The sequence below is a fragment of the Rhyacophila brunnea genome, unplaced genomic scaffold (genome assembly GCF_057557595.1).
Source record: "Rhyacophila brunnea isolate RB1 unplaced genomic scaffold, BYU_Rbru_1.0 scaffold_18, whole genome shotgun sequence".
In the NCBI taxonomy this organism is placed as follows: Eukaryota; Metazoa; Arthropoda; class Insecta; order Trichoptera; family Rhyacophilidae; genus Rhyacophila; species Rhyacophila brunnea.
Genome location: NW_028232837.1, coordinates 24,789,483 through 24,805,565, shown reverse-complemented (window position 1 = coordinate 24,805,565; position 16,083 = coordinate 24,789,483).

Genomic DNA, 16,083 nt, shown 5'->3' with positions numbered 1-16,083 from the left:
ACGAAAAACCGGTGGACTATAGAAGGCTGCCACACCCGGCTAGACTATTTTTTGAAGTGGTTTCTTATCCTGCAACGTTGGAAAGCAACGAATGCAATAACATGCCGATTTTCACGGATGGGAGCAAAATTGATGGCGGTACTGGTGCAGGGTTTGTGGCATACATTAATGGCGGCGAGATAGCGGCTCGTAAGTACCGCCTTGCCAGCTATTGTACGGTAATGCAAGCCGAACTCTATGCCATCCAATGCGCTCTGGAGTGGGCAGGCTCAGATCCAATCCAACGAAAGCTCACCGAAAACCATAGTATTTGTATTTATTCGGACTCCAAAAGCTCAATCCAAGCAATTGGAGATCCCTTGTCTACTAATCCGATTGTATTTTCTATTCACAGCGAGTCCGCAATACTGAGACGGCGCCACCCCGAGGTGCACTTCAAGTGGATAAGGGGACACACTGGGATAGAAGGAAATGAAAGAGCCGACAAATTGGCTCGGCATGGTGCCTCTGAACCCAAGACCACGATAGCTTATGACAAATTTTCTCTGAGCTACGCGAAAATTACAATTTCAGATATGGCGAAAAACGAATGGAACTCACGATACATAAACTCATCGACAGGGGAGTTGACCCGAAAGTTTTTACCTTCAATTTTAGCAGCACGAGACGTCAGGGTGCATAAGGGGTTGTGTTTTGAGATTACTCAGATTCTTACAGGTCACGGAGTCATGCGAGCATACCTGCACCGGTTTAAAATAACACCTGATGTAAAGTGTCCATGCGATGACGGAAGCGACCAGGACGTTCTACATTTACTCCTAGATTGTCAAATTTTTAGCAAGGAGCGGCACAACCTGAACTTTTTATTACAGATGGCAGATGCGAACATTCGAGACCTTCCGGGGACCATGGCAAACGAGGCCGGAAGAGATGCACTTTTTAATTTCTGTATTGATGTAATAAAAAGAATAAAAAATAATAAATGGTGACATGTAATGATGACTCATGCCTTTCAGATCCAGTGACTGCAATCATATAAGATATATGCTCAGAATATCAGTCCTATGCGACATTTCTTTTACAACGGGAAAAAACTCGACTACAAATCGCAGTCCTCAGTTCCCAATGAATACGACAAAATATTCATCAGAATCACCTCCGCCTTGCGCTACTAAGAATTTTCCAGGGTTTTTGCAAGGCGGTTTCATAGGCCCTGGCCGAATTCAAATTAGCAATACCCGATGCGGGTAGAAGAACAGTTTTCAATAAGGCATATTCTCTCAGCCGGCACAATTTTCATTTGACTAGCATCAAGTAGAGTAGTTTGCGTGCCAAAGTCCTTAAGAAACCTCGATAGTAAATGCGAGGTATCCATAAAGGCATTTAGAAAAAAAAATCCAATTTGTAGTAGATACTGAGATATCTAAGTAGCTACACTTACCCCAAAGTTACACTTACCCCGACTCACCTTATTTTAAAAACTAAACATCAAAAGACATTTTGAATGATAATGAACAGATGGTATTCAAAATACAAGACAGTAAATTCAAATCGCTTACGCTACAACTATGAACCTGAAATGCTGGACTGGCTGGATATTACAAGAAACCGCATAAAATTCTTCGGGTGTCCACAGTGACGTCCCGTGGGGGTAGGCAGATTGAGCGTCGCTTGGGAGCGGCAGTTACCCAAAGAGCGGCAAATCGAGGAGAATCACTAGGTGTATATAGAAATAGCTACATAAACTTGGTACCTAATAACGGAAATATCTTTCAATTAAAAAAATCAGCTCACTGGTTGGAAACGAAATGAATTAATTAGGTACTATTAAAGTTTTAACAGGATTTTTTGTCGGGTTCGCGATGTCTAGTTTACTTCCGTTTTCCTTGGAGGTCACGTTCTTGGTAAACAGCAATGACACGTGTATACCTAATTTTAAATTTATCCAAATATGTTTGCCAGTCACTCGCGAGTTTTGGAAGTTGTCAAGTGTATTTTTAAATGTACCCGTTTAAATTAGATTTAGTTGTATATAGGTATAGTAGTAATGTATCCATACAACACATTTCTTAGATATTGGAGTTATGAAAGGATGAGGACAGTATTCAAAAAATGTGGCGGCATTTTGGCACTGCCTAGGGGCGGCATTTTGTCTAGGGACGTCACTGGGTGTCCAAACTATTGCTGCATCTGTGTGATTTTGAGTTTACCAACGTTACAATATTACAATATTTTGAGGCAATGTATTACATCTAATTACCTAATTGAATGAACCTCGTCCCTCAAATGAATAATGCATCCATTGATAAAACTTTACAGCGTAGTGAAGGACTATGTGAAGCCACAAAAGTAGCACAGAAAATGTCTATTCATCCTGTTTTTAAGGTTAGACATTATAAGAGTAGAAAAACTTTTTGAACAACAATCACAGTTATAGATAAAGTTAGTGTCGACAGAGCTTGAAAACCGGTTTGAGAATAAGAATATTTAGTCTGATATTGGCTTCCTTGCTATTTAGTATTAACTTATGTTTTATCCTTCCATTCCGTTGATGTTACCTTGTATTATTGTACGATATTGACAATACGACAGTGATTAAAATGGAAACGTCTATTTTTTCAACATAAAAATTTGTTTTATCTACAAAATTAAGTATCAAGAAAGAATTAAAATTTAATTATAATCATACGAGTATTTATACATATTTTTACAGCCTACACGCCATAATAAAGGTCTTTCAATAAGGACGCTCGATTTTTAAATGTTAATAAAACAAATTGTGTGTGAGATATCCACTCATGTTTTTTTTTATTTGAAAGAATTATTTAATACATTAAGTTTAGTATGGAATATAACGTCGTTCAAATGTCCGCCGTGGCTTTGTTTGGTGGCACGTATTCGGGAGGTCCAATTTTCGATGACTTTGTCGCATAAATCTGGCTGAATTTGCTGTATGGCGTTAGTTATGTTGACTTTGAGGGTATCAAATGTCATCGGTTTATTCGCTTAGACATGCGATTTAAGATAGCCCCAAGTTTAAAGGCGTTAAATCGCACAATCTCGGTGGCCAGTTCACGTCGCCGCCGCGCGAGATAACCATGCCTTCAAATAGCTCGTGCAGAATGTCCATCGTAGCATGCGCTGTGTAGCAAATAGCGCCGTCATGTTGGAACCACATTATCCAGTTTAGGCTACAAGAAGTTGCTTATCATCGACCTGTAGTGCTCACCGTTGACAGTTATGGCAATGCCAGTTTCGTTTTGGAAGAAGTACGGACCGATGATTCCGCCAGACCAAAATCCGCACCAAACAGTAACTTTCTCGGGATGCAATTGGTGCTGGTGTATCTCGTGTGGATTGGTATCACCCCAAATCCGATAATTTTGATTGTTCGCATATCCATTCATCCAAAAATGGGCCTCGTCGCTAAAGATGATTTTTTTGGCGAAATTTGGGTCAACTTCCAACTGCTCCAAAGCCCAATCAGCGAAAACACGGCGTTGTCTATGGTCGTTTACCTTGAGTTCCTGGCTCAGTTGGATTTTATACGGGTGTAGACTTAAGGCCCGATCCAAAATTCGCCAAGTTGAAGTCGCAGAGAGGCGAAGTTCTTGTGAACGACGAGAAATTGACTGCCTCGGGTTTTCCCACATACTCTCACGCACAGCAGCGATGTTTTCAGCAGACCTTGCGTTTCGGTGACGTACTCGTATTGGCCTGCCCTATTATGTATCGTACTGGTTGACTTGAATTTGGCCACCAAACGTCGAATAGTCGACTCGGCAGGACGGCTGTGGCAGGGATAAAACTTCCGTATTGCGCGGAACGTTTCTCGAACGGAGCACTGATTTTGATAATAAAACTTGATGATTTGCACACGTTGTTCAACGGTATTTGAATGTCCATGGTCCTTGGTGATTTGCCATACACTACTAAACAATTCATATCAAATTTGACAGATGTCACCTTAACAACATGGCTGCTATAACCTAAAAAAATCGAGCATCCTTCTTGAGAGACCCTTTACTATCTTGATCTCAGCTCCTTCCCTTTTTTCTATATGCCTTTATGAATACCTCGTGACAGTTAAACCAGTAGGCTTAAGCGCAGGTGACTATGAAAATCTTATTGATTAAATTAGTGACTCTGATTTGAAGATCAGCCTTTAAATGATTTCTGGGCGAGTCTGTCAGAAGAGTACCAGGGCACGGCTCTGGGTGGGCCCGGCGTGACGGGTGATCAGATAAGTAAGATAAATACACAGCAAAAATTTGTTTCAATAGTTAAAAAAGTCGCCTGCGGCGCTATTATACTTCACGACTATTAACATTTGTTAATTTTAAATTATATAATTGAACGATATAATTTTTGATGATTACGTATTGATACTCGACAACTCCATGATAAAAGTAGATGTATTAAAAATAGAAAAAAAATAGTTAATAATTCACTGAATAAGGGCCCTTAATTTGAGCTGTAACAAAATTTGAAAAATGTTAATGTGATGTGTCACACTGCCTTTAACATTAGAGATAGGTAGGAGACCCACCAAATATCATAACTTGAGGGCCCGCTTCAGGATGTGGGGGGCATGATTGTTTTACTTCCGTTTTCTACTACCTTTATCCGAAGCGGGATTTTACACATTTTCACAGCAGATATAAGAATGCAACTTACCAATACTGTGCCTGATATCAAGAAGATATACAATTCAAGTACTCAAAATTATCAAAGCCATTACCTAAGTGCTTTATTTATTCATATTTTTATGTTTATATTATATTATAGTTATATATTTAAAAATATGTAATTACTAAATAAATAATGTGTTTGAATAACATTTTTTTTTAAATTTTAACTAGTAGGAATCAATCTAAAATAAATAATTACAAGATAAAAAGAACTTTTTATATACAAGGTTTTTAAATTTTCTGTTGAATTATTATGCTCAGTACGCTCAAACCTGTACTTGATATGAATTAAATAAAAAACAAACAAACAAATAATATAGAATACTGAAATGTAATTTTGACATTTCATTTTGATTTCCATAGTAACGCACGTATATATAATAATTTAGATGCTAGGACCACCTTACGGATTTTTCTGAAATAACTTTCCATACAAAACAGAATTAACTGAAAATGAATTCAATTCTGCTTAAAGATGGCTAAAAGTATTAAAAGAATGCATTGGCATCGCGTTCTGATATATTGTAAAAGATTCAAATGTCTAGCTAGTCGGGAAGTTAGTTAAAATCGATTGCAAGATTTGTACTGGACAAACAACCACCGGACAAACAAGAATACGAGCTAATAAAAACGGTGTAAAATAAGTGTTCCGTTGAAATTTCCGGGTTTGCTAAGTGTTCCATTGCAGAAAAAGTTTGGGAAACCCTGCTATAGACAATGACAGGTCATCCATAGAGAACGGGAGGGGCGGAAAGGTAGGACCAGCAGCCCTATGTTCTAACTGGTGATATAAAGTCTCGCTCGAGGCAAGCCGCCCAACACACACTGCTCACCATAGATATTATTATGCTGAATCACCTATTTGTGTATAGTGACAATGAATAACGCCAGTGTTTGACTAGCGTTATTTTCTCGAATGCTATTATCACTCCGGTAATACGTCACAATGATGTCATATGACGTCATGTCGACCGGGCGACTAGAACTCGCAAGTTCTAACATAGGGCCCCAGTCGTGCAATGTATCGGCTTTCCTCTTCAGCCGGTAATGATACCTCGCATTTACTACCACGGTTTCTTTATTGACTTTGGCACCCAACTACTCTACTTCACCGTTTACTTCCATATCGCTTTGTCGCATATACTTATAGATATATCTTTTTTGTTCGTAACGCAATTTTCTGTTGGCATTTATAATTTACGACCGGTAAATTAAATCTGATAGACATCTACCAATTATATGTGTTTACTGGATAATGCTATCGATTTGAAAAATAATAATATTGATATTATTTATATAGAACAAAAATATGAAGACTCGACTTTTCCAAGCCAAAAGGGTGCGTTAGTGACAAATCACTACTATTCAGGAGAGCAAGAAGAGTGAAAAAATGTCATGTTAATGAGAACTTTGTTTCTTTACAACTTCTCTCTAAGTAATGGATTTTTTGTTTCATTTATGGTACCTATAATATTTCAAGTATGCAATTTTAATTTATTTGCAATTAGAATTTTTAAATCACTTAATTCCTTTTTGCTGTCCAAGAAAAATTACAAAATTCATGAAGAAAACACCGATTTTCTTCCATTATTTTATTCATTTTTGTGTTTGTATTTCTGTTGTTTTATTTTTTTATTATAATCATTTAAATTTTGGCACGTTACGTTAGTTACGTTAATTCTTATTGGCTTTCAGTAGGGTTATCACTTACGCCCATATTGGAAAATCGTACCTCCGATCCCATGAAGAACGCCGTTTTTGCCAGTCTGTAGATATTTTTACATTGGAACGTGCTTCAGCCGTCATCTCCCAGCCCAAAACCGTTACGAAAATAAAGTGTCACGAAAGCAGTGTTGCCATATTTTGAAAGAGGAATTATAGTACAGAGCCTCCAAAATTATAGTATTTGGAGATAAAATATAGTACGCGTTGTCATCTGTTGAAAATGAAAATTTTCCCGATTTTTCATAGTCGGCTTGTTTTTTTTAGGAAAAATATTTCGTCGCGGGCCGCACGTTCCCAGATTTTCATGGTCGGCTCGTTTTTTTGGCCGCAGGTTCCCAAATTTTTGAAGACCACTCGATTGCGAAATGGCAAATGCAGAATTATAGTTTTTATATAAAATTATAGTATTTTGGGCGTACTATACCTATTTTATATCGTACATAGTACGCGGACCAAAATTATAGTACAAATACTATAATTATAGTACGGTTGGCAACACTGCACGAAAGTAAACCAGCCCGCACGCCCCGCGGCCCGCAACCACAATTGAATGCTGTATTTCGAAAAGGTTACAAGTCACTATTTTGTAATTAATTATTCAGGAAAGTGAAAATGTTTTAGAAAAAAGTTTTTATGTAATAATATAATATTGTAGGTTTTCTGTTGTATTCAAACAAAGACGAGTTTTTTTAAAATTGTTCATACTTTTTCATTAATTTCATTTTGTAGAAAGTGGACTTGGAACCTTTTCGAAATACATGAAGTGGACGCATTTTAAATGACGTTTTTATTCAATGATAACACTCTGTAGTTAAGACAAAATATATTAATTATTAAAAAATGGTGATAAAAGAATCATAAAAATCTTATTATGTCGACAATGAATATATAAAACTTAATAAAAATATAAAGAACGTTTTACAAGAGTTTCAACTGAAATGCACTTTTTTAAAAAAAAAATTGATGCCACCAGTTTTAAAAATCACCAATTCTCTCATTTATTTACTTTTTGGACTTGACCACGGATTTGGCTGCAATTTCCTGATTTACATAGGTAGTTAATATTATGCTGCAATACTGTTATCTTGACTTTTTTATAATGTCAGATGTATATTTATGATGAATTGATAATCCTTTATTTTTTCTCTTTGTGCGTAAATTAATATTTTCATCACTGTTTATAATACCACAAATGTCACCATCCGCCATTTTGAAAGTGTTGTCATACGCGGAATGAAATTCAAAAACATAACACAGTCGTTGTAACGTTTTCGAAATACACAATACACGCATATTTGCAATGCTCTGAAATGACTTAATAACATAATGACTTGGGACGTTTTCGTATTCCATTTGTGTATCGAGATAATCTGAATAAGTTTTGAACCTTAACTCATTTTTAGTAAAAATGCGACTTGGAACGTTTTCGAAATATATACAGCATTCAATTATTTCCGCTACCTCGTCCTCAATATTATTCTTCAATTCTTCGTCTGCGTCAGCGCTCGTAATTCCGGCAATGCAATATTCTAAATACCGTCCGATCTAGCACAAATCATGGCCCTCACATTACGTGACAGCCTTAAACTTCATCTGATACTACTGACAGCATTCCTGAACTGGGAAAGCTCTGATGAAGAAAACGCGACGCAGACTGATTCGACGGACTTCCCAAGTGCACGCGCGGAATAATATAATTCACTCTTCAAACCTACAGATACAAACCAACAGATAAACTACTTGATCTCGGGAGGTCGCGAAACCACCAGAGGTCAAAACACAAAAAATACCATCAAAAGCCTCCCAAAGATAGATCCAAGATATGAAGGGGATACAGGCCTTGTCTGCCTAGGCGCCTCAAAAAGCAGCTTATTATCACAAGTAGTAATAATTACTATTCAGTCGCACCGTTGCCATGTCATTTTTTCAATATACTGAATTTTTTTTTTGAAATTCAAGAAACCTACTGATATTTTGTGTTTTTCCATATTTGTAAGTTGAAAAATATTTTAATAATTAACTTGAAAAATTAATAACGCACGCCTTTTTATGTATGACGCTTCCAAATGGACAAAGAAAGCATTGTAACTCTTATCAAGAATGACATTTGACGCACTGACGTCAGCATTGTTTGTAATAAAATAATTTTATTTATTAGGTATTGTTTTACATATAACAATATACTCATCTATGACATACCAACAAATAAAATTTAACGAAATTGTACAATTATTATAACAAGAGGCAATATCCAAATGTTTACAAAGGGCTCATGTCTACTGAATACCTAGTTTTATTATATATTTTATATATTTTTCATAATTATTATACGAGCATATTGTGAAGTGCATGAAAGTTGCTATCTGCACAATGCGAGTTCTCTCCATATTTTAAATCATATCCAATATATTGCATTTTTCCAAAATCTTCTGATATCTATTTTATAGTATTTACTGATTTCTTTGTCAAAATCTACTGAAATTTTAAATTTTGACTTGACGTAATTTTGTGATGGCGTCGGAGTAATTAATTCCTAAATCGTGTAAAGATGAATGTTTCGTATTTACTCGAAAAACAAAACATGTCAATGAATATATTATTTTTATTACTAAAATAATAATAAACATAACATTAAATTAACGCATGTTGAATTTTTATGACATGTTTCCTCGTGCGTCATTTGCAAAATCTGAGCGTCGCGATGTCATGATCGTTTTAGACCGTGAATTAGCTGAAGTATAGCCTTAAGTGACCATCGTCTGAGGGGCCTAGGGGGGCTGAGCCCCTCCCGCGAGGCGCAAAGCGCCGAGTTTTGTAAACCTAACCTCATATTTAACTCAAAATATATTCAGTTCAATGGGCTAAGTAACCTATAGTGACACCACTTACCAACCATGCTATATGCATCCCCAATTTGGACTACTGTCATCACCAAATCCAATTTAAAGATGCTGCAAACAATAGAGAACAGATGCCTTCGAATCGTCTACGAACTCAAGCCTCACCATAGCATCAAACACATCAATGCAAAACACGATGGAATCGACATTGCCGAAACCATAACTAAATACAGAGAGACCTTCTTGAATATACTGACAGAAGGGCCTCATAAGAAACCTACACTATTTGCCAACAAAATTAAAAAATTTAAGCACAAGCGCAAGGAAGCTAGGTTCCGTCATAAGATGATGCCCCCTGACTCTCCAAATCCTGATGATCCACCCCCTCCTCACTCAATTACAGGTACCTCTTCCACAGCGGATGCGGCCGGCAGCACTCTGACCCCGCCGGATCCCTTCCAGGGTCTAGCGGTAGAGGTAAAAGAATGTTTGGAAGCCCTAAGAGTTAAACTAGGTAGCTTTAGAATGTACATCAGAATGAGACTCGGGCTCAAAGCCCAGGTGAGAGCTAAACGTGTAGAAAACAGAAAACGGGGTATACCTCCTAGGGACTGGGTGAACATCTTTGAAGTTATAAAATGATCTACACAAGATCATAATTTCAAGCCGAACATCCCTCTAAAGGATGAACTTTTTGTTTGTTGGACCCATAAGGACAATATTCGGAAGAGGGTTTTTCTTAACTGTTTTCCCTCGAAAGACTTGTTTGAAAAGCGAAGGTAAATGTGAACTCAACAGCTCAATACTTAGCCAGATTACATGCGGGAAAGGGCATTAATGTACTTACAAGACTCAACCCTAGAAAAATTAGTCAGGAAACCGAGGTCTGCCTCTCAGACCTCACAAGGTCTTAGTTAAAAGATAAGGTAGGAAACAAAATCCCTGTTTGTCTTTTGTTTCCAACCATTGTACAGTTCGTAACCTCTGCCTGTCAAACACTTTGTACTAAAATTATTACTGAAATAAATAGTAATGTTTTACTTTACGTAAACCAAAAAAATATTAATCCAGTTACGAAAATGATAATAATAAAACTCAAAACGAAATAAAAATTATTAACCACTGTAAGAAACAGAGATATTACATTCAAAAATATTTTATTAAAAACTCAGGTAAAAAGAAAAAATACCGTAAGATTTTCAAATTGAAAAATATTAATCATTTAAAATTAAATCATTTCACGTTTTATAATATCGACGTAGAAAAAATTGCGAGAAAGATAATTTTGACAAAGAAGGTGTATAGGGTAATCGAATGGAAAGTTATTAGGGAATTCGGACTCAGGGAATATGAGCCCGACTGGTCAGCCCAGTTTTATTGACGCTTCTAACATTTCCCTATTGTATCTATCATAATATAAAGATAGATTTTTAAGGCTACCTTGTGTGAACATAAAAATGAATCATAAAAAAAATATTCCTATTGTAAAATATTGCATTATATTGCTTGTATAGGTACGTGTTTTTCTAAATTACATTTGTCACTTAAACAAAGGACAGAAACTTAAAATGTAAAAGTATATTAAAAAATTATAAGTCAAAATAAAAAAATTAAGAGTCAAATTTAAAACGAATAGTATCTTTAGAATTTGAAATTTAAACCTATTCTAAAACAATTAAAATATTCTTTTCATGGATTTACTTATAAAACGAGTGTATTTTAAAACGATTTTATTAAAAATAAATAATTATATAATTAAACCGAATACGAATTTGAGTCAATCAGGTAAATCTAGAATAACATATAGTATATTATATATTTAGTGTTATTTATATATTGAAACATAAATCAAGAATAATTTTATCAATAAATAATAACGTCATCAAAGTAATTACTAATTAAATCAATCAAAGAAGTTAAACCGATATATTATATACCATACTAATTATTCAGTACCAGAATTGTTTACCTACATCTTAAAATATATAATTGAAAGCATTTTGAATATTAATACGCATTAGTTAAAACCAGATATATGGATACGACGACAGATTATATTATTAAATCAGGAAAAAGTTGAACGGTAATAATTAGATGAAAATTAGTCAGCTGTATTTAAATCAAAGTAATGAAAAATATCCTGTTTAAGTGATGTGATAAGAAATTGAAAATAAACAACTAAAAACAATTAAAATTCATTGATATAGTAATAATAAATAATAAAACGTCTACCGGTAAGTTAAGAAACAACAAATAAGTTTTCATAGTAACTTAATTAAATAATTAAAAATATAATTCGTCAAATCACAAGATAATAATATAATATACAAGTATAGATTGATATTAATATCAAACATTAACTTTTCAGATTTTACTAAATAAATACCTAGATTATTTATTACCTATATTCGAATAACTGTAATATAACAATAAAAAAATTGAACTTTAGAATGAAATAATGTAACCGTTAAGCATTATAATAAACTGCTTAAACCGATTAAAATCGTATTACACATACTTATTAAAGTTTTAAAATAGATTCACGAATATAACAAAAAAATTTGAAGCAAATAAATAAATTAAACGTCAAGAGAATCACTGTATGAGATTATTATAAATATACTTTCTATAAAAAAAAAATTAAACTATGCCGTTTACTATAATAAGGCAATGAATAAACTTTCAGAAAATAAACATCATATAATGTCATTATTAACAGACACGCATATTAAAAAAAATATAAAGTTTCACTATTTTATACTTTCTAGTTTTACCTATATTTTATATTTAACCAAAATATTTTTCAGAAACCAGCTGATGGATCATCTCAAAAAGGATAATTTCTATTTTAATATCATACTCAAGTCATTCACTCTTATGGTTTTTATAAAGGTTGTAGTAACAAAAACCTAATATTTTGCAGAAACAAACCGATAGATTATCTCAGAAGATAAATAGAATATATTTTAATACCGTACTAAAAAAATATATATGTCAATCAATAACCCCTCACTGTTTTTATGTAAAATAGTTTGTTAGTAACAAAAAAAAAATATTTTCGAAGATGAATAGATTAATACCATACTGTATTTCTGCCATTCACCCCTTGCTTTAATGCAGATAAACTCATTAGGCACAAAAAAAACTATGTCTACTCAAAAGCGACAATTTCCGATTAGCACACATGCTTAGAACGAAACTATACACCTGTTTCAAAATTTCGAAACTAAAATACAATTTTAATAATAACAAAAAAATTATAAACATACATATATATAGGTATAATTTCCAATTTTAATATAAAAAATGATATAATGTAATATTAATATTTCCTATACAATTGCAAGAATTTAACTTAAATAAACATCTACTATTTGTATAAAACAAAAAATTCTGAATCTCCATTATACCAAATATCACTTCATAGAAAAATTATAATACATTAAATTACATCTTGATGAAATTAAGCAGATATATAAATAACAAATAAATTAATAAAATCCGAAATAATCAATAGATATTTGTACAGTCGAATCAAACAAAATTAACAGTAGAATTGTCAGTTAATTTAAACAGATAATTATTAATATAATAACTGTTATTAAATTGAAACCTAAATATTAAGTTTATACCAAACTATTGAAATTCCCTACAGATTACGATATATAAATATATATAGATATCAATATATATACACCTCAAAAGTAAATTAGTATCACTTCAGATGACTGCTATATTACAAACAAAGTGACTAATATATATAATATGTATATCTACCTCATCTTACTTTTATCTATTGCAAATCTAAATCTAAATAAATTTCGTATAGCTACGCATAAATTGGATAAATTCAAAGACAATTTAGCAAACATATTATATTCTCAACCGACCATTACAGGTATTCGAATTTCTTCAGTGCAATCATTTAAACATTAATTAGTTTAGAAAACTTATTATACGCTATTCACAGACGTTATAAAAAATTATAAGAAACATACGTCATTGTTGTATTCAAATTTCAATCATTATTATACAAGATACTTAGGATTACAGGTTAGATACTTTAAATATCCTGCAATTTCATTATTAATTAACATAAATTCGTAAATTGAGACTAGAATGGAAGACTATCTAAAAGCTTCCGAAAGCCAAACTTCAGAAAGACTTTTAAAACAAAAACCCTATGAAATTGGGGAAATTGAAAAAGGACATTAAGAATAAAATTAACAAGCCTTGATAAATTTATATATATTCACACATGAGATAGTTTTAATTGAATTCCTTGAGCTCACCATTATTATTTGTGGAATTCATTATTTGTGGAATTCGTAAAACATATGTAGAATTCCGATATTTTTATATGCATATGGCAAAAAAGCCAAATTTTTATTGTTTACAAATTAATTAGGAAACAAGCAGTAGACTTGATTTATCCGATTATAATTTAGGTACCTACGTACCGAATAAATAAAACTTGGAAGTTGATATCGCTTACCGAATAGGTATAAGATTAGGAAGATACCATCACTTACCTAACAAATAAAAATAGGAAGATAACATCGCTTACCTATTAATAAATAATGTATAACTATAGTATACTATTATTTCGCAACTAGTAAAGGTATAACATCAGAAACTATTATAATATAATTAATAGAATTCTATAGCAACAGAATACTGTTACGGTACAATTAAGGAAGCTAACATCGCTTACCTAGTATTGAGATCATTGAAAAAACAACATCATTATACGTAGTAATAAAAAAATGTATCTTACAAAATACTATTTACTTTTACTTTAAAACTATTGTACAGTCAGTGAAGAGTTCACCTTACTATTTATTGCAAACAGAAAAACATCACTTTAAGCCGTTAAAATGAATTCATTTAGGATATGCTAGTATATAATTTCGACATATTTATAATATAATTTATATATACTTATTATATAAATCAATAACATTATAATATAAAATAAAGTAAGTAAGTAAGATATGTAAGTTATTATTATATAACCATTATATAAGAAGAAAATAACCTTGATTACATATCACATTTTAAAGAGTTTATTGGTTATCAGTACTATAACCATATTACGAATTAATAATGTTATAAAAAAAATGTTTGTATTATAAGGAAATACTATTTCAATATAAAGTAATATGTAAACATTACAATATGAGAAGAGAAACCTTCAGTTCATGTCATATTCAAAAAAGGAATATTGTTATCAATATATTCATTATTTAATAAATCTATAAATATGTTTATATTACAAGTGAATACTATTTCCATATAATTTATTAATTATTAAGTACTACGTAAATATTACATAAGAAGAAAAAAAAACTTTATTTTCATGTCACATTTCAAAAAAATTTATTATTCAACGATATACTTATTGTATGAATTAATGTTATGAATAAAATAATGTGTTTTACATTATAAAGGTAAAGTTGTTATAAAATAAACGTAAATTAAGGAAGAAAACCTTATGTGTCCTGTCACACATTATAAAAGATTTAATATTTTAAATTCTTTAACACTCATATAAATTTGTAGTGTTAGTAGAAAAAAATATACATATATATATATATGTATGTTTCATTACTTACCAGTAACTATTTAAATAAAAAATTCTATTGAATATAAAATCATCGATTTAAACTACAATTAAACCATTATTATAATAAAAGGAAAACCTCATTTAATACTAAATTATAAAATTCTGGACTCATTAATATATCTACTTTATGAACTTTATGAAAAAAATACCAGTAGCAAGAAAGAAAATACATACATATATTTTATAAAATAATAATACCTATCTCAACAAAGAGTACTTTCCAGTACACATTATTTGAACAACATAATAACAACAAATCTTTATTTACCTATATCACTTTAAAACAAATTATTATTCTAATTATATCAAGTAACAGGAGAAAAATAAATCCTTTTACCTTTCAAATAATTGCATGTTAAAATTTAAGCATAATTAAGATTATTAAGGTTAAAATAAAACCTTTTCTATATTTAAAACAAAAAAAAGAGGAAAATGAATAATTGTACAACAACTTGGCATACACCACGTACTAAATATAATATACTAAAAAATTGTGATCTGTTGATGATTTGAATGTTTCACCTATTAATTCAAATTTAATTATAGGTTTCAACATTTTAAAGATGGGAGGTGTTGTGTACACTAATAGTAATAAGGTATCACACCTATCAAATTGACAATACCATTCGATTATTACATCATACAAACTTTAAGCTTTTGAAGTAAACAATATAATATAATATAAATATTAATCTACCTACTTGAGTGTGTCAATCTAAGAAATGTTCATCAAACACAAAACATTCAGTTCTTTATCTAAAAACAATAAATTAATGAGATAACGTTTTTAAACCAAAACACACGTGTAGTAATAAAATATGAAATATGTGTTCACCTAACAAAATATCTTATAGCCAAAGTAATATTTTATCTATGTTGATTTAAACACGTGCATCATCCGCACCCTCTTTTAAACTTTGACCTCAGCCAAGAAATACACTTAACTGTTCGTTATCAATGTTATTTACGAGCAAAGCAATCTGTTGTTTACATTGATTGCACACGTGTGTACCTTTTTGGGTTAGATATTATCTGCATTCTACACCCTCTTTAGACTTTGGACCGAGCCAAAGACTCATAAATCAGTTATCACTGTTATTTCTCGTTGATGTAAGTAGATGTCATAATGAACACCTGCAGATGCAAAGTGGACTTTGTTCAAGTCAAAAACCCATTAAAGTGAATTGTATATAACCCCAAA